General features: G+C 40.0%; 1 long non-coding RNA gene and 1 pseudogene across 1 annotated transcript; both read left to right on the top strand.

Moving 5' to 3' along the window:
- LOC147571100 (pleckstrin homology domain-containing family M member 1-like) overlaps positions 1 to 16,427 on the top strand; it is a 66,531-nt pseudogene that overhangs the window by 43,438 nt on the left and 6,666 nt on the right.
- LOC147571101 (uncharacterized) lies at positions 119 to 2,756 on the top strand. The gene is made up of 2 exons (XR_015247685.1): positions 119 to 1,871; positions 2,493 to 2,756. It is a non-coding gene; the product is annotated as an uncharacterized LOC147571101 (long non-coding RNA).

Here is a 16,427-nt window from a genome sequence, read left to right as displayed (position 1 = left end):
GGTAGAGCACTGAGATAGTTGGGGGGAAGGATAACGAACTACTAAATTGTTTTGGCTGCATAACTCTTCATAGTCTTTCTTAATAGGGAGCCGGGGGTGGGCGCGGGGTGGAGGGGGGAGGGGAGCAGTGGGCAGGGGAAGACACACACGTGGAAGAGCTTACTTGCACAGAGCCCACCAGTAAGCTTGTAGGTATGAATGCCATTGTTATTGTTTCAAAGCCAAAGGACATTCAGAGCCTCAAGGTTGAGGAACTGTGTTTAACCAGACATGTGACACTCACGTTCTTTCTCTTCATAACATTGTCTGACTGGATATTAACTAGTGTTACACAAACCCGACATGTTAATGGGCCTGAAAAAACGTAGAAGAATGGGCTGGAATAGGAAGAATAGGGGAGTTTCCAAGGCAGGAACAAAAACGCATGGCTCCCAGCCGCACCGCTAACTCCCTCTGACCTCCGTTGTGGAAGAGTTTGAATCTTCGCTCCCCTTTTCTCCACCTACTAACATGTTTATCTTCTGGCAACTGGTTCTCTATTTATCACAACGTGGTTCTTTTTTTTTTTTTTTTTTTCAAATTGAGATATAGAATATGCATAATAGAATATGCAACGTTATAAAGTATATAGTGCAATGGTATACTTTGATAGACAGTAATCACTGCTAATTCCAGAACATTGTCATCACCCCCCTCAAAAGAAATACCATACCCATCAGCCTTTACTCCCCATTCTCCCCTCCCCCCAGGCCCCTGGCAACAACTAATTTACCTTCTGCCCCTATGGATTTGCCTATTCTGGACATTTCATCGAAATGTGTGTCTAGTTTCTTTCACATAGCTTGTTGGCTTCAAGATTTATCCGGTTGTAGCATGTTTCAGTACTTCATTCTTTTTTTTAATGTTTATTTATTTTTGAAAGAGAGCGCCCACACAAGCGGGGAAGGGGCAGAGGGAGAGGGGGACAGAGGATCCAAAACCACAGAGCCTGATGTAGAGCTCGAACTCATGAACTGTGAGATGACGACCTGAGCCAAAGTCAGATGCTTAACCGACTGAGCCACCCAGGTGCTCCAATCACATTTTGTTCATCCATTCATGAGTTATTGGACATTTGGATTATTTTGACTTTTTGGCTCTTATGAATAATGCTGCTATGAGTATTCATGTGCAAGTTTTTGTGTGGTCATATGTTTTTAATTCTCTTGGGTACGTACCTAAGAGTGGAATTGCTGGGTCATGTAGTAACTCTATATTTAACCCTTTTGAGGAACTGCCAAACTGTTTTCCACAGTGACTGCACCATCTTACATTCCCACCAATGTATGAAGATTCTGGTTTCCCCAAATCTTGCTACCACTTATCATTGTCTCTCTGTTCGATCATAGCCATCTTAGTGAGTGTAGAGTAGTATCTCATTGTAGCTTTGATTTCTATTTCCCTAATGACCTAAGACATTGAGCATCTTTTCATGTGCTTATTGGCCATTCATGTATTTTCTTTGGCGAAATGTCTCTTCAAATCCTTTACCCATTTAAACATTAGATTATTTGTCTTTTTCCTGAGTTTTAAGAGTTCTTTATATATTCTGGATATTCTGGATACTAGACTTGTATCAGACATATGATAGTTTTGGGTTGTTTTTTTATTTTTAAATAAAGTCCAGCTTACCTATTTTTCCTTTGGTTTGTTGTGCTTTTTGTGTCATGTCTAAGAAACTGTTGCCTAAATCCAAGGTCATAAAGATTTCTCTCCTGAGAGTTTTATAGCTTGAGCTCTTCCATTTAGGTCTTTGACTCATTTTGAGTTAATATTTATATATGGTGTGAAGTGTAGGAATCCAACTCCATTATTTTGTATGGGGATATACGGTTGTCCCAGCATCATTTGAAAACACTAGTCTTCCCACATTGAATGGTGTTGGCACCCTTGTTGAAAATCAGTGGGCCATAAATGTGAGGATTTATTCCTGGACTGTCAGTTCTGTTCCATCAGCTTACATGTCTGTTCTTATGCCAGTACCACACCGTGATTACTGTAGTTTTGAAGTAGGTTTTGAAACCAGGGCGTGTGAGTCTCCCCATTTGGTTGTTCTTTGTCAAAATCGTTTTGGAGCCCCTGGGTAGCTCAGTTGGTTAAGTGGCCGGCTCTTGATTTCAGCTCAGGTCATGACCTCACGGTTTGTGAGATGGAACCCCGTGTTGCCATCTGCACTGACAGCATGGAGCCTGCTTGGGATGCTCCCTCTCTTTCTCCCTCTGCCCCTCCCCTGCTCACACTTTTCCCCACTCACACTCGCTCATGTTTGCTCTTCTGCACGGGTGTGTATGCTCGCTGTCTCTCAAAATGAATAGATAAACTTTTTTTTTTTTTAAAGATCATTTTGGGCTATTCTCGGTCCCTTGAATTGACATACAGATTTTAGAATTAGCTTGCCAATATTTGGAAAGAAGTCAGTTGGGGTTTTGATAGGGATTATACTGAAACCACAGTTCAATCTGGGGTATAGTGCCATTTTAACAATATTTTCCTCTGATCCGTGAACATGGCATATCTTTACATTTATTTCAATCTTCTTTAATTTCTTTCAACAACGTTTTGTGGTTTTTAGTGTGATTCTTGCACTTCTTTGGTTAAATGTTTTCCTAAGTATTTTATTCTTTTGAGTACTGTTATACATGGAATTGTTTTCTTAATTTCATTTTTGGAATAGTCATTGCTGATGTATAGAAATAAAGCTAATTTTTACATATCGATCTTGTGTCCTGTAACCTTGCTGAACTCATTTATTAGTGCTAAGGTTTTTTTTCTACATTCCCAGGAATATGTCTTGTGGTCTTCTAGTTACCCAGGAAGATGTTGGAGCATTTCAAAGTCCCTATGGACATCTCATTTCTCAGCTTTTCCCTTTTAGGCTTTTTGTTTAGGCTATTTTTTGTCTTGTGATCAATTGCCTCACATAGCTGCCAGATTAAAACATTTATCTATAATTGTTTTCAAAAAAATGCCCCTTGGGAAGAGGCTATTTTAGCACTGTGCAGTTCTCAGTGAGGTCAAGGGCAAGGCTTTCAAGTGAAGTTTTTTAGGGACCCCACTAGACAGGTAAAACAATGACAGTTTGTTCTTTGGGAATGAGGCTTTAAGGAACTTCAGCTCCATTTTGTTCCCCTGGGATGCGGGCAATTTTTAAGGCTATCATCAGGATGGAGAGCAGAGGTTGAGGACAAGTTAAAACAACAGAGCTCACTGTTCTTATAGAAATTAGTAATTTTTTCTTTAATACATGCTCTCCGGGTTGCTGCAAGCCCATTGGTTAAAATTTCCAAAGTTCTGAGAAAGTTGATTTTGACCATTTTTGCTAGTTGTTGTTGTTGTTGTTGTTGTTGCTTTTACGGAAGGATGAATTTTCAGACGTCCTTCCTTTCTCATTTTCACTGATTCACCTGTAACAGGGCTTTAAAATCTCTAAAGTCTCAGGGCACCTGGGTGGCTCAGTTAACTGCCTGACTCTTGATTTCGGCTCAGGTCATGATCTTGCGGTCATGGGATCAAGCCCCATGTCAGGCTCTGCACTGGGCATGGAGCCTGCTTGGGATTCTCTCTCTCTCTCTTCCTCTGCCTCTCCTGCACTCATACTCTTGTACTCTCTCTCTCAAAAAATAGAATAAAAAAATAAGAAATGAAATCTCTAAAGTCTCAATGATCACAGGCTAATTAAATACTTAATCATGGGAGATGATTAGAGGAAAGGAATAAAAGTAGAAAATGTAATTCTTAGAGAAGCTCTCCCAGATGGAGAGATGAAGTTCAGCAAAGTGTTTCTATATTTAATGCTCTCAAAGTTAAGTTTAAGGTAACGGCTATTTTAAACCCCCTTTTTTTCATACAATTTAAATACAGGCTTTGGAGTCAGAACTGAGTTCAGATTCCATCTCTGCTTCTTGACTGGCTTGACAAACTGGGACAAATTATACAACCTCTCTGTACTTCAGTTTCCTCACTTGTAAAATGGGGTAATGATGTGTCTATCACATAAGGTTATTGTGAGGTTTAAATGTGAAATGCTGATCACAGATGCCCCATAGCTCAATAGTATCGGTTGTGATGATTATCCTTATAATTTTGCAAAAGTACAGTGATGATTCTTGAGCAGAGTCAACCTAAAGGCAGATTTTCTTTTCTTTCTTCCTGTTTCCTTCACTTTATTTTTGCTGTAAAGAACTGAGAAGAAAATCTACTCAGCATTTTGGAATAAAAACTTGTGTCAAGCAGTGACAAAATGTTATTTATTCAACAAGCCTTCACTAAGTAACTAGTAAATAACAAGCACTCTGTCAGGCACAGGGACAAAAATGACAATAGAGTATGGTCCCTGCCCTCAGGGAGCTGGCAGTCCAGCAGATGGATAAGGAAACGGGATCATATGCCACCTAACAAAGGCTGTCATAGGAGAATGAATACAAATGGTGGGGGTATAGCTTTCACCATTTCCTCTTAGATTAATCCCTTTGTCTTTAGCCCCCAAACTGAGGAATTGGTCCTATTTTTGTCTTTAACCGGGTGTTTTAAACTGTGGAATTTTTTACATTTCTAGAGATAAAGGAAAAGCACCTAGAATTATAGAGGACACTAGAAACAGTATTTCCTACAGAGCCTGGGCTTCCTACCAGCATAGTCACTTCTAGGGTTTTCAGCCCAAAAAGTTCTTTGGCATATCTTTGCTTTGCTGTCCACGTAAAAAAAAAAAAAAAAAAAAAAAAAATTTTTTTTCTCTTTCTGTTCTCCACTTTATCGTCCAGAGAGCTGGGTAGTTCCCAAAGGAAGAGTGCTTTACAGATTCTAAGGGTGATTTATAGGCAAAGGCAGAAAATGATTAGTTTTAACCTTCCAGTTCCATACCCCCAAAATGAACATAAACTTTCATGGTAGTCATTACTGGAAATGCAGATCATTTTAATTCCATTGCATTTTTCAGAATTATCAGCCGTAACCCTCTGTCAGCTGTTGAAGATTCCTATCTTTTTAAGTTGCCAGCATTAAAATATTTGTAAGTATTGCAACAATCTCATGGCTCATGAGATGATTTCTGATCTTTTTTGTTGTCATCAAAAGATTAAGTATTTTGCGTTTTGGTTAAAAAGTCCTAATTTAAGTTTTAACTGGGTTATTGAAATAAGCATTATTAGCAAAGAAAAAACGTATATGGGCAAGATAGCCTGCAGAGGAAGGCGTAGTAGTGAAGAACACATAAGAGACATGGGACTTGCAGATGTAGGTAGAAATACCATTTATCTCAAAGTGGAAAGTGGAGTAAGGTGTATATTAAAAGAAAAAAAGACTAATCAAGAGAGGTGGATGCAATTGAGAATGAAAATGAGGATAAGAGTAAAAAGGATTGTACTGTTGAGCACCAAGGTGATTAATTTGATGATGCACATAAAATGTCTTCATTGGGAGTTTTCTGAAATTATTGTCCATAGCAAGAAAACTCTTGAGCTGACTTGACAAAGAAGCCAGAATTGAAGTAACCACATGTTGTTAAGTATCTTTTTAGGTACAGAATTTTTATCCTTGGGTTCAAATCACGCATGTTTGGGCTTTCTCCTTCAGAGACATGGGATCAACACAGGTGTCACTTACAACAGTTGAGAGCATCCTCATGATGACCCTTGAATTTGGAAACACTGTAAGTTGATTTTTCTTATGTGTATTTTCACTTAGTTGTTGATTTAGATTTGTTTTATTGTCTTCCTAAGTCAGATTTATTGAGGTATAAAATTTACTCTTTTTAAGCGTACAGTTTGATGAGTTTTGACAAACGTGTACTTATGTAAGCACCACCACATTTGAGACGTAGACCATTCTGTCACCCCAAAAGGCCCCTATGTGCCTTTGCAGCCAATCCCCTTTTGTCACCACCAGCCCTGGCAACCACCAACCTAATTTTTGTCCCTATAGTTTTGCCTTCTCCACAGTGTCTTATAAATGAAATCATACAAGGGGCACCTGGGTGGCTCGGGCAGTTAAGCGTCCGACTTCAGCTCAGGTCATGATCTCGCGGTTCGTGAGTTCAAGCCCTGCATCGGACTCTGTCCTGACAGCTCAGAGCCTGGAGCCTGCTTCGGATTCTGTGTCTCCCTGTCTCTCTACCCCTTCCCCATTTGCCCTCCATCTCTCTCTCTCTCTCTCAAAAATAAATGAACATTAAAAAAAATAAATAAATGAAATCATACAGTATGCAGTCTTCTGTGATTGGTTCCTTTCAGCATAATCCTTTTGAGATTCATCCATGTGTTTTTTTAACTTTTTTAACGTTTATTTATTTTTGAGAAACAGAGAGCATAAGCAGGAGAGGGGGAGAGAGAGAGAGAGAGAGAGAGAGAGAGAGAGAGAGAGAGAGACAGACACACACAGAACCCGAAGCAGGCTCCAGGCTCTGTCAGCGCAGAGCCCAATACAGGGCATGAACCTGCGGAACATGAGATCATGGCCTGAGCCAAAGTCGGTCACTTATCTGACTGAGCCACCCAGGCACCCCAGAGACTCATCCATGTGTTTGCACATGTCAGTAGTTCATTTCCTTTTTATTGCCGAGTAGTATTGCAGTTGTGAGGATATACCAGTTTGTTTATGCGTTCATCAGTTAATGGGCATTTGAGTTGTTTCTAGCTTTTTGGCCTTTATGAATAAAGTTGCTTAAAACACTTACATGCAGGTCTTCGTATGAGCATATGTTTTCATTGGGGGAGGGGGGGAGGGGGTAAAATACCTAATGGCAGGATTGCTACATCATATGCTAAGTGTATATTTAACTGTTTAAGAAACTGCTTACCTGTTTTCTAAAGTGGATGTACCATTTTGCATTCCAGCCTGCAGTATATGAGATCTTCTATCTATCCTTTCTTCTAATGTCTTGATCTATTTTTCATAAGGTGAATGTTGGCCTTAAAATTGAGTTGGGAAGTAGTCCCCTCTCTTCAATTCTCTAGTACAGTTTGTGCAGAATTGGCATTATGTTTTCCTTAAATGTTTGCTAGAATTCACCAGTGAAGCCATGTGGGCTTGAAGCTTTCTTTGTGAGAAAGTGTTAAACTACAGATTTTATTTTTGTAATAGTGCTACTTAAATTACATACTTATTTTTTGGAGTAGTTCATGTCTTTCAGGGAATCTATTTCATCTTGAAGTTATTGACATAAAGTATTTTATAATGTTCCCTTATTATCCTTTTAGTATCTGTAGAATTGTAGTGATGTCATTCCTCTCATTTTTGATATTGATAATTTGTGTCTTCTCTTGTCTTTTCTTGATAAATCTGGCCAGAAGTTTATCAGTTTTACTTATCTTCTCTAAAAAGTGCCTTTTCATTACACTGACTTCTCTATTTTTGTTTTCCTTTTTAAAAATTTCTGCTTTGATCTTCATCATTCCATTTTCTCTCCTTACTCAGTGATGAATTTCCTTTTCTTTTTCTAGTTTCTTCAAAGTGGACAATGGGGGGGGGGGGGGGGGGCGCCTGGGTGGCGCAGTCGGTTAAGCGTCCGACTTCAGCCAGGTCACGATCTCGCGGTCCGTGAGTTTGAGCCCCGCGTCGGGCTCTGCGCTGATGGCTCGGAGCCTGGAGCCTGTTTCCGATTCTGTGTCTCCCTCTCTCTCTGCCCCTCCCCCGTTCATGCTCTGTCTCTCTCTGTCCCAAAAATAATAAATAAACGTTAAAAAAAAAAAAAAAAACTTAAAAAAAAAAAGTGGACACTGGGGAAGATGAATACTATATGAGCAACATCCCACATGTTGACATGTGTTTTCAGTTTCAGTCGGTACAAAATCGTTTTTAATATCCATTTTGACTTATTTGACCAATAGGGTTCCTTAGGAGTGTGTTGGTTAGTTTCTAAATATTTGGAGATTTTACAGATCTGTTAATTTGTTATTTAATTCCATTGTGGTCACAGAACAATATGTTGGATGACTGAAATCCTTTTAAATTTATTGAGGCTTGTTTTATAGCCAATGAATTCTGGTAATAGATGAGAATATGGTCTATTTTGATAAATATTATGTGCCCACTTGAAAAAAAATATGTAGTCTGCTGATTTGGTGTGGAGTATTCTATAAATGTCAACTAGGTCAAGTAGGTTGGTAGTATTTTTCAAGTCTGATGTATCATTACTCATTTTCTATATATTTTTTCTGTCAATTATTGAGAGAGGGATATTGAAATCTCCAACTATAATTGTGTACTTTTGTGTCTCTCTTTCCTATTCTCCTTAATATATTTGGAAGTTCTATTATCAGATACATAAATTTTTAAGTTATGTCTTTTCTATTAGTTGACATTTCTATCACAATGGAATAACCTCATTTATCCCTGGTAATATCTTCGCTTTGAAATTGACTTTGTCCTATAGTAAATATAGCCACTCAAGGTTTCGTTTGATTAGTGTTAGCAAAGCATAATTTCTTCCATATTTTTAACCTACTTATATCTTTGTATTGAAGATGAATCTTATAGACAGCATATAGTTGGCTTTTGCTTTTTTATCCAGTATGACAACTCTATCTTTTAATTAGGTGATTGCACCATTTATAGTTAATGTAATTATTTATAGGATTACATTTAAAGCTACTGTCTACTCTTTCTATGTATCCCATCTGTTCTTTGTTTCTTTTCTTTTTCTTTTTCTTCCTGCTCTTGGGTTGATTTAGTACGTTTTATTATTTTTTGGTGGGGGGATAAATAGTTACAACTCAGGTTTTGTTATTTTAGTAGCTGTTTAATGGTTTGTAGTGTTCATGTTTAACTTATCACAGTCTATCTTCAAATGATATGATATGATTTCATGAATAGTATAAGAACCTTACAATAAATAGTGTACTTCCATTGTTCCCCTCCTGACCTTTGTGCTATTGTTTTCATACGTTTTACTTTTAGCACACCATATTATTTTTTTTGTTTAAATAGTCAATTATCTTTTTTTATTTTTTATTTTTGAGAGAGACAGAGTGCAAGTGGGGGAGGGGCAGAGAGAGAGGGAGACACAGAATCTGAAGCAGGCTCCAGGCTCTGAGCTGTAGACACAGAGCCTGATGTGGGGCCTGAAATCACAGACTATGAGATCATGACCTGAGCTGAAGTCAGATGCTTAACTGACTGAGCCACCTGGGTGCCCCTCAATTATCTCTTTTATTGAAGTATATATAGATCATGTAATATTAAATTAGTTTCAGGTGTACAACACAGTGATCTTTTATATACATTATGAAATGCTCACCACAATAAGTATATTACAGTATTATTGACGATATTCCCTATGCTGTACTTTTCATCTGGTGACTTATTTATTTTATAACTGCAAGTTTGTACCTCTTAACCCTTTTCACTCATTTTGTCCATATCCCTAGTTTGTTCTCCATATTTACAAGTGTTTTCTCTTTTTTGTTGTTGTTTATTCATTCATTTGGTTTTTTGTTTATTTTTTGTTTATTTTTTACCTTGTTTTATATTTTATTTTTTATTTATTTATTTTTTTAATATATGAAATTTATTGTCAAATTGGTTTCCATACAACACCCAGTGCTCATCCCAAAAGGTGCCCTCCTCAATACCCATCACCCACCCTCCCCTCCCTCCCACCCCCCATCAACCCTCAGTTTGTTCTCAGTTTTTAACAGTCTCTTATGCTTTGGCTCTCTCCCACTCTAACCTCTTTTTTTTTTTTTTTCCTTCCCCTCCCCCATGGGTTTCTGTTAAGTTTCTCAGGATCCACATAAGAGTGAAATCATATGGTATCTGTCTTTCTCTGTATGGCTTATTTCACTTAGCATCACACTCTCCAGTTCCATCCACGTTGCTACAAAAGGCCATATTTCATTTTTTCTCATTGCCACGTAGTATTCCATTGTGTATATAAACCACAATTTCTTTATCCATTCATCAGTTGATGGACATTTAGGCTCTTTCCATCATTTGGCTATTGTTGAGAGTGCTGCTATAAACATTGGGGTACAAGTGCCCCTATGCATCAGTACTCCTGTGTCCCTTGGATAAATTCCTAGCAGTGCTATTGCTGGGTCATAGGGTAGGTCTATTTTTAATTTTCTGAGGAACCTCCACACTGCTTTCCAGAGCGGCTGCACCAATTTGCATTCCCACCAACAGTGCAAGAGGGTTCCCGTTTCTCCACATCCTCTCCAGCATCTACAGTCTCCCGATTTGTTCATTTTGGCCACTCTGACTGGCGTGAGGTGATATCTGAGTGTGGTTTTGATTTGTATTTCCCTGATAAGGAGCGACGTTGAACATCTTTTCATGTGCCTGTTGGCCATCCGGATGTCTTCTTTAGAGAAGTGTCTATTCATGTTTTCTGCCCATTTCTTCACTGGGTTATTTGCTTTTCGGGTGTGGAGTTTGGTGAGCTCTTTATAGATTTTGGATACTAGCCCTTTGTCCGATATGTCATTTGCAAATATCTTTTCCCATTCCGTTGGTTGCCTTTTAGTTTTGTTGGTTGTTTCCTTTGCTGTGCAGAAGCGTTTTATCTTCATAAGGTCCCAGTAATTCACTTTTGCTTTTAATTCCCTTGCCTTTGGGGATGTGTCGAGTAAGAGATTGCTACGGCTGAGGTCAGAGAGGTCTTTTCCTGCTTTCTCCTCTAAGGTTTTGATGGTTTCCTGTCTCCCATTCAGGTCCTTTATCCATTTTAAGTTTATTTTTGTGAATGGTGTGAGAAAGTGGTCTAGTTTCATTCTTCTGCATGTTGCTGTCCAGTTCTCCCAGCACCATTTGTTAAAGAGACTGTCTTTTTTCCATTGGATGTTCTTTCCTGCTTTGTCAAAGATGAGTTGGCCATACGTTTGTGGGTCTAGTTCTGGGGTTTCTATTCTATTCCATTGGTCTATGTGTCTGTTTTTGTGCCAATACCATGCTGTCTTGATGATGACAGCTTTGTAGTAGAGGCTAAAGTCTGGGATTGTGGTGCCTCCTGCTTTGGTCTTCTTCTTCAAAATTACTTTGGCTATTCGGGGCCTTTTGTGGTTCCATATGAATTTTAGGATTGCTTGTTCTAGTTTCGAGAAGAATGCTGGTGCAATTTTGATTGGGATTGCATTGAATGTGTAGATAGCTTTGGGTAGTATGGACATTTTGACAATATTTATTCTTCCAATCCATGAGCAGGGAATGTCTTTCCATTTCTTTAAATCTTCAATTACCTTCATAAGTTTCCTATAGTTTTCAGCATGCAGATCTTTTACATCTTTGGTTAGATTTATTCCTAGGTATTTTATGCTTCTTGCTGCAATTGTGAATGGGATCAGTTTCTTTATTTGTCTCTCTGTTGCTTCATTGTTAGTGTATAAGAATGCAACTGATTTCTGTACATTGATTTTGTATCCTGCAACTTTGCTGAATTCATGTATCAGTTCTAGCAGACTTTGGTGGAGTCTATCGGATTTTCCATGTATAATATCATGTCATCTGCAAAAAGCGAAAGCTTGACTTCATCTTTGCCAATTTTGATGCCTTTGATTTCCTTTTGTTGTCTGATTGCTGATGCTAGAACTTCCAGCACTATGTTAAACAACAGCGGTGAGAGTGGGCATCCCTGTCGTGTTCCTGATCTCAGGGAAAAAGCTCTAGTTTTTCCCCGTTGAGGATGATGTTAGCTGTGGGCTTTTCATAAATGGCTTTTATGATCTTTAAGTATGTTCCTTCCATCCCGACTGTCTCAAGGGTTTTTATTAAAAAAGGGTGCTGGATTTTGTCAAAGGCCTTTTCTGCATCGATTGACAGGATCATATGGTTCTTCTCTTTTTTTTTTTTTGTTAATGTGATGTATCACGTTGATTGATTTGCGAGTGTTGAACCAGCCCTGCACCCCAGGAATGAATCCCACTTGGTCATGGTGAATAATTCTTTTTATATGCCGTTGAATTCGATTTGCCAGTATCTTATTGAGAATTTTTGCATCCATATTCATCAGGGATATTGGCCTGTAGTTCTCTTTTTTTACTGGGTCTCTGTCTGGTTTAGGAATCAAAGTAATACTGGCTTCATAGAATGAGTCTGGAAGTTTTCCTTCCCCTTCTATTTTTTGGAATAGCTTGAGAAGGATAGGTATTATCTCTGCTTTAAACGTCTGGTAGAACTCCCCTGGGAAGCCATCTGGTCCTGGACTCTTATTTGTTGGGAGATTTTTGATAACCGATTCAATTTCTTTGCTGGTTATGGGTCTGTTCAAGCTTTCTATTTCCTCCTGATTGAGTTTTGGAAGAGTGTGGGTGTTTAGGAATTTGTCCATTTCTTCCAGGTTGCCCAATTTGTTGGCATATAATTTTTCATAGTATTCCCTGATAATTGTTTGTATCTCTGAGGGATTGGTTGTAATAATTCCATTTTCATTCATGATTTTATCTATTTGGGTCATCTCCCTTTTCTTTTTGAGAAGCCTGGCTAGAGGTTTGTCAATTTTGTTTATTTTTTCAAAAAACCAACTCTTGGTTTCGTTGATCTGCTCTACAGTTTTTTTAGACTCTCTATTGTTTATTTCTGCTCTGATCTTTATTATTTCTCTTCTTCTGCTGGGTTTAGGCTGCCTTCGCTGTTCTGCTTCTATTTCCTTTAGGTGTGCTGTTAGATTATGTATTTGGGATTTTTCTTGTTTCTTGAGATCGGCCTGGATTGCAATGTATTTTCCTCTCAGGACTGCCTTCGCTGCGTCCCAAAGCGTTTGGATTGTTGTATTTTCATTTTCGCTTGTTTCCATATATTTTTTACTTTCTTCTCTAATTGCCTGGCTGACCCACACATTCTTTAGTAGGGTGTTCTTTAACCTCCATGCTTTTGGAGGTTTTCCAGACTTTTTCCTGTGGTTGATTTCAAGCTTCATAGCATTGTGGTCTGAAAGTATGCATGGTATAATTTCAATTCTTGTAAACTTATGAAGGGCTGTTTTGTGACCCAGTATATGATCTATCTTGGAGAATGTTGCATGTGCACTCGAGAAGAAAGTATATTCTGTTGCTTTGGGATGCAGAGTTCTAAATATATCTGTCAAGTCCATCTGATCCAATGTCTCATTCAGGGCCCTTGTTTCTTTATTGACCATGTGTCTAGATGATCTATCCATTTCTGTAAGTGGAGTGTTAAAGTTCCCTGCAATTACCACATTCTTATCAATAAGGTTGCTTATGTTTATGAGTAATTGTTTTATATATTTGGGGGCTCCGGTATTCGGCGCATAGACATTTATAATTGTTAGCTCTTCCTGATGGATAGACCCTGTAATTATTATATAATGCCCTTCTTCATCTCTTGTTACAGCCTTTAATTTAAAGTCTAGTTTGTCTGATACAAGTATGGCTACTCCAGCTTTCTTTTGGCTTCCAGTAGCATGATAAATAGTTCTCCATCCCCTCACTCTCAATCTAAAGGTGTCCTCAGGTCTAAAATGAGTCTCTTGTAGACAGCAAATAGATGGGTCTTGTTTTTTTATCCATTCTGATACCCTATGTCTTTTGGTTGGCGCATTTAATCCATTTACATTCAGTGTTATTATAGAAAGATACGGGTTTAGAGTCATTGTGATGTCTGTATGTTTTATGCTTGTAGCGATGTCTCTGGTACTTTGTCTCACAGGGTCCCCCTTAGGATCTCTTGTAGGGCTGGTTTAGTGGTGACAAATTCCTTCAGTTTTTGTTTGTTTGGGAAGACCTTTATCTCTCCTTCTATTCTAAATGACAGACTTGCTGGATAAAGGATTCTCGGCTGCATACTTTTTCTGTTTAGCACACTGAAGATCTCGTGCCAATTCTTTCTGGCCTGCCAAGTTTCAAAAGAGAGATCAGTCACGAGTCTTATAGGTCTCCCTTTATATGTGAGGGCACGTTTATCCCTTGCTGCTTTCAGAATTTTCTCTTTATCCTTGTATTTTGCCAGTTTCACTATGATATGTCGTGCAGAAGATCGATTCAAGTTACGTCTGAAGGGAGTTCTCTGTGCCTCTTGGATTTCAATGCCTTTTTCCTTCCCCAGTTCAGGGAAGTTCTCAGTTATAATTTCTTCAAGTACCCCTTCAGCACCTTTCCCTCTCTCTTCCTCCTCTGGGATACCAATTATGCGTATATTATTTCTTTTTAGTGTATCGCTCAGTTCTCTAATTTTCCCCTCATACTCCTGGATTTTTTTATCTCTCTTTCTCTCAGCTTCCTCTTTTTCCATAACTTTATCCTCTAGTTCACCTATTCTCTCCTCTGCCTCTTCAATCCGAGCTGTCGTCGTTTCCATTTTGTTTTGCATTTCGTTTAAAGCGCTTTTCAGCTCCTCGTGACTGTTCCTTAGTCCCTTGATCTCTGTAGCAAGAGATTCTCTGCTGTCCTCCATACTGTTTGCAAGCCCAGCGATTAATTTTATGACTATTATTCTAAATTCACTTTCTGTTATATTATTTAAATCCTTTTTGATCAGTTCATTAGCTGTTGTTATTTCCTGGAGATGCTTCTGAGGGGAATTCTTCCGCTTGGTCATTTTGGGTAGTCCCTGGAGTGGTGAGGACCTGCAGGGCGCTTCCCCTGTGCTGTGGTGTATAACTGGAGTTGGTGGGCGGGGCCGCAGTCCGACCTGATGTCTGCCCCCAGCCCACCGCTGGGGCCACAGTCAGACTGGTGTGTGCCTTCTCTTCTCCTCTCCTAGGGGCGGGATTCACTGTAGGGTGGCGTGGCCCATCTGGGCTACTTGCACACTGCCAGGCTTGTGATGCTGGGGATCTGGCGTATTAGCTGGGGTGGGTAGGCGTATTAGCTGGGGTGGGCAGGAGGGGCAGGCTTAGCTCGCTTCTCCTTAGGTGATCCACTTCAGGAGGGGCCCCTCTTCTGTGGGCCTCTCATCTGCGCTTGGCTCCGGAGACTCCGTTCTGCTAATCCTCTGGCGGCTTTCTGGGTTATTTAGGCAGGTGTAGGTGGAATCTAAGTGATTAGGTCCCAAGTTTAAATGTCAAATCTTTCCAAAGAAATTGGAAACTGCCCAACCGCAGGAGAAGAGCCTAGACGAGGTTGAGAGTGTGGGGAAAAAGTTCCTGAGAGTGAACAAGGTCATCAAGGGCCCAAAGGGCATACGGAAAAGGCACTTAAAAGAACTGAGACGTCAGAACATCCAGAGGAAACAGAACGCCCAGCCGTCTGTGGAGAACATGGCCAAGGAAAGAAGGCTCAGGAGACCATCCCCAGGGGAGCTTCACGTGGCGCACAGGCCCAGCAAATTAATGGGAAGCTCCTTCAATACAGAGCCTTCGTTCGTAGAGGAGCACAAGGCAGCGGTCTCTTCTTTCCTGAAGCAATACTCTTTGGGCAGGCCTTCTGCCACCCCCGCTCCAAAATCCCCACCTGACGTGAAAAAAAAAAATCAAAAGACTTCATGTACAGCGTTTTTGTTTTAGAAGATGCAAATGCTAGAGTTAGAAATATGAAGGCTTTCGGGCCAGCCTCACACCCCAGAAAAACACACCGCTTTCATAAAAGTCGCTCCCATGTGGTCCACAGAACACCCTAGGCCAAACTGAATCGAAAGTCCAGAAAGGAAAGTTCACTCAGTAATAGACAGCTGCTTGCAAAGAGGCCTCCATCCTCTGCAGTCAGGAGCCTCATAAATTCCCCTTCACGAGAGGATTTTTCATCTCCGGGAGAACTGAGTCCTCAGAAAAATCCTTTTCCAGAATTATTTGCTCCTTCAGGAACTTACAGAGAAAACACTACTGCAGAGAACGCTACTGCCCAAAATGTTTCTGACGAAAATATTTCTACAGGAAACACTACTGTGCCAGCACAAACCCTCCCTGAATTCACAAACCGTAAGAATCTTTCCACTGCTAATTCTACTGTTACTGCAGACAACTCTATGCCGACCGTTAAACAAACCAATGATACACAATGGGAATACCACAATGCGGGCACTGGCTTGCCCCCAAAAGCCACAGGCTTCACTGTGTCAAAGGTGATCTGTTTGAAATTCCGTTAAACCAGCAGCTACAGTCCCTCATCCCCAACAATGACGTGAGAAGCCTCATTTCTCATGTTATCCGGACTTTGAAAATGGACTGCTCCGAGACCCACATGCAGCTGGCCTGTGCCAAGCTCATCTCCAGAACAGGCCTCCTGATGAAGCTTCTCAGCGAGCAGCAAGAAGTAAAGGTGTCCAAGGCAGAGTGGGATACGGACCAATGGGAAAATGAGAACTATATCAGTGAGAGCACAGAAGTCCAGAGTGAACAGAGAGGGCAGGAGTCAAGGGAGGTGAGGATAAATCCCAAAATGTGGGGTCTCGACATTTAGGTGGTTTAGGACATGGACCCAAGCACAAGGACCAGGGGCTCCTAGTCCGGGTCTTGTCTTGGCCACATAATTTTGCCTAAGGCAATGATCTGCCACTTTGCTCAT

The sequence above is a fragment of the Puma concolor genome, unplaced genomic scaffold (assembly GCF_028749965.1).
Source record: "Puma concolor isolate L17-30 unplaced genomic scaffold, mPumCon1.1.hap2 unalloc_scaffold_60, whole genome shotgun sequence".
NCBI lineage: Eukaryota > Metazoa > Chordata > Mammalia > Carnivora > Felidae > Puma > Puma concolor.
This window is presented reverse-complemented; position numbering and strand designations above follow the sequence as displayed.